The 3,854-nt window shown below is 42.3% G+C and overlaps 1 long non-coding RNA gene across 1 annotated transcript; it reads right to left on the bottom strand.

Annotated features, from left to right (window-relative positions):
* Positions 1-2,253: 2,253 nt before the first annotated feature.
* On the bottom strand, positions 2,254-3,848 carry LOC129769289 (uncharacterized). Its single transcript, XR_008741856.1, has 2 exons — positions 3,166-3,848; positions 2,254-2,858 (listed from the first exon to the last, which is right to left on the bottom strand). It is a non-coding gene; the product is annotated as an uncharacterized LOC129769289 (long non-coding RNA).
* Between the last annotated feature and the right edge of the window lie 6 nt (positions 3,849-3,854).

Raw genomic sequence — 3,854 nt, 5'->3', positions numbered from 1 at the left:
TTTGGTTATCACAGTAAAACACGGCGGCGGTAGTCAGTTGATGTATGGTACATTGGCGACGTCTGGAATTGGAACCATGGTGTTGATCGATTCTGCGATGGACAAGATGGCATAATTGATCTTCCGAAAACATAACCTGTATCCCGTTCAGAAATTCGGTCTCCCTCGTCATTACTACTTTCATCAGAATAATGACCTGAAGCAAACTGACTTCGTGGTGCTGGAATGCCTGCTCTATTATTTCCCAATCAACTCGAAACTCCTCAGAAATCATCGAACTTGAACACTATTGAGTATATATGGTGGGAAATCAAGAACCGTCCATCCATTAAAATCCAGGGAACGAAGCGGAACTCAAAACGACGATTACGGAGATCTAAGAGGTACTTCCGTCTACAGTGACCAGAAATCTCGCCTCGGCGCTTGCAGGAAGTGCTTGACGCCAAGGGCCATTCCAAATACTAGGGGATTGATTTTTGTTATCTATTAACATTTCTGAACTATTTCAATTTTCGTTTTAAATAAAGCTGGAACTGTCCACTCAATTTTGCAACGTCTTAATTGGAGATTCTTTGTGTGTATTTTCAACATGAAGTAGGGATGTGACCATTTTATTTTTTTTTTTCTTATCACAACATGAGAGTAAAATGGATCACTTTACGATGAATATAAGTCACATTTAATTATTTATATTTTAACCCCGAAAAACTCAACAATAACAAACTAGCACGAGTTGTATAAAGGGTGTGTCACATCAAATTGCATCACGGAAAAAACGCTGTAGAAATTTAATTTTTAGGAATTATATCTTCAGCTTTCGCTTATAATCAGATAAGAGTGTATAGATCACGTTGGCCATGCTTCACTGTCAATTTTTCGTAAATTTGGAAAAATGTCGTCGAACGAAAAAGAGCGTCGTGAATTAATCCTGCGCACTCATTTCGAGAATCCGGAGTTGTCACATCTGGACATCGGTAAGATGCTGGGAATCGTCCAATCCACGGTCAGCAGAGTACTAAAACGATACTTCGAGAACCTAACCATCGACCGGAAGGTGAAGAACGGCAAAAATGGATGCTCCGTCAGTGAAAAAGATCACAAGCGCGTAGTTAAGCAGTTTAGACGTGATCCGAGAAGTTCGGTCCGGGATGTCGCCAATAAGCTGAATTTGTCAAGTTCATTCGTCCAGCGGACCAAGCAGCGGGAGGGCCTGCGTACATACAAGGTTCGGAAGGTTCCTAACCGCGACGAAAGGCAAAACATGGTGGGGAAGACGCGAGCCCGGAAGCTGTACACCGAAATGCTGACGAAGCCGCATTGCCTGGTAATGGACGACGAAACCTACGTCAAAGCGGACTTTCGTCAGCTGCCGGGCCTGTTGTTCTTCTCCGCAGAGGACAAATTCAGCGTTCCGGAGGAGATTCGCAAGCAGAAACTATCCAAATTTGCCAAAAAGTACATGGTGTGGCAAGCGATCTGCTCTTGCGGAAAGCGGAGCGCCCCCTTCGTGATGACCGACACGGCAAACGGGCAGGTTTACCTTAAGGAGTGCCTACAGAAGCGCTTACTACCACTATTGAAGCAGCACGAGGGCCCGACCATCTTCTAGCCGGATCTCGCTTCGTGCCACTATTCAAAGGACGTGTTGGAGTGGTACGAAGCCAACGGGGTCACCTTCGTGCCAAAGGAAATGAACCCGCCCAACGCGCCGGAGCTTCGCCCAATAGAGAAATATTGGGCGATTATGAAGCAGGCCCTCCGGAAGAACCCAAAAGTTGTAAAATCGGAGACGGACTTCAAGGGAAAATGGATTTCTGTTCAAAAAAAACTACAACTTGACGTTGTACAGAACCTTATGGACGGGGTAAAGAGGAAGGTGCAAGCATACGGGCTTGGGCTCGAAGTATGAATAAAAATAAAACGCCAAAAGTTTAATTGTTTTTATTTTACTGTCTAAAATTTTCAAAAGGATCGGTCTACTGGGCGAATTTCTACAGCGTTTTTTCCGTGATGCAATTTGATGTGACACACCCTTTACTCAATTTTGCGATTGACTCTATTTTCAAAATGTTCGCTTGTTCTGACGAACAGCTTGTATCAGAAAAGAATATCTGAGATAAATGACAGTTTATCATTGATCATATTTTCGTCTACGGCAGAATTCAACCACAGTCTAGTGTGTATTGCCATCTTCTGAACAATTCACATTTAATGAGGTCTGCTGGATGTTTCTTTCTAATAAACACAAACGAATAATGATACACATGTATTGTTATTTATACAAAGTACTACAGAAATACATTAATTTTTCTTTGTTTTGGTTTTCGGCCATCGGCACACAGATCCCTGTTGCAAAATCTAATTAAAATAAGCTCTGAATCTCAAATAATTCTTCATGCACTCGCAATTCACGTAAACACTTCACACACATATACATCCCCGTGGCATAAATATTAACGTTCCTCGTTTCATCTCGAAAACAGACCAAATTGAATATTTTAATCCATTCTATAATTTACAATTCCACTTCACGAGCAAACGCAAACAATCATTTCAATTTGAAATAAGATCATACTCAACCCCATCGTTCGTGTATTGATACACAGCTCTCGTCGTGATTGATCATCGCCGCGCTCTTTGAACACAGTTTGAACAATTTCAACTCGAAACAGATCACCCTCCTGCACAAACAGCCGCGGCCATGCCACAATTAATTCCGACTTAGTTGTTTGTATTTTTGGCCGCTGCCCCCGCCCCCTTTTTATAAAACCATATTTGCTGCGATAAAACTATTGCTGGCTGGGGTTCAATTCCTCGATGCGGAGCTTTTCATTATCACGATGCTGTACTCCAGAGTGCTGCGAGATTGCGAGGTTGGGTGGGGTGTTTGGGTCCGTCCACAGATCCAGAGTTCCGGAAGTGCCAAAGAGAGCAGGAAGAACGAAAGAGAAAGAGATTAGTGCTTGAATAATAGATCATAGCTGATGTACGCTGCCAATTGAAAAATTTGTTGGATGATGAGATCTGTGTTCAATGTTTGAGATATGTGGTGAAAACTCTATTCTGGAAACCATCAAACCAATAAGGATTTACCAAACATGCAAGCTATCATCAAATGTTTGGAATTGGAACCATCTACAAAGCCGAACACAACAGGAAACTTACTCTTTTCTGAGTTCTTAATCACATACAGCATCAGCAGTGGCAGTGGCATGCGGTTGTGGTTTTGCTAGAGCATTTAGGTATTTGCATCGGGCATATTTATTTTCCTTCACACGCTTTAATTTTGTCTGACGCAATAGATTCAAACCAACGGTGCCGTGGTTGTGGTTAAACTAGAAACAAAAACGTTTTTCAAAATAAAAATGCTGGGGGTTGGGATTTACGCGCTCTGTTTTGTTGCGAGCCAACAGAAACGCTGGAGGCGGGAACGGAGGCAAATTATGCAAACACACATACATCTATGTTAGTGGTATTGGACGAACGCACGGATCGGATGCAAGCGTTAATTAATTGAGGATTATGGCTGTCGAGATAGAGATTCCAAATTGCCGAACATATTTATAGCTGGACAAACCGATGGGACACCTACGCAGATTAAATATATACAAACAGGGCAATTAAGGTGACACACCGCAAAATCATGACATCGTTGCGCGTGATGCAAACCAATGGAAGGGTCGATTTGTGTGATTTGACTAATAGTTTTGTGGTTTGCCGGAGAACTATATGGTTTGTTGGCATTTTACGAACGAGTTCGTGTTTGAAGCCCAGTTTATTGCAATTATGGAGCAATCAGTTCAGCTCACTGATGTTTTATCTTCCATAGGGTCAACGATGATAAAGCAAGCATT

The sequence above is a fragment of the Toxorhynchites rutilus genome, chromosome 2 (genome assembly GCF_029784135.1).
Source record: "Toxorhynchites rutilus septentrionalis strain SRP chromosome 2, ASM2978413v1, whole genome shotgun sequence".
NCBI classification, from domain to species: domain Eukaryota; kingdom Metazoa; phylum Arthropoda; class Insecta; order Diptera; family Culicidae; genus Toxorhynchites; species Toxorhynchites rutilus.
The sequence above is the reverse complement of the archived record's forward strand: the minus strand, read 5'-3'. Positions and strand labels throughout refer to the sequence as shown.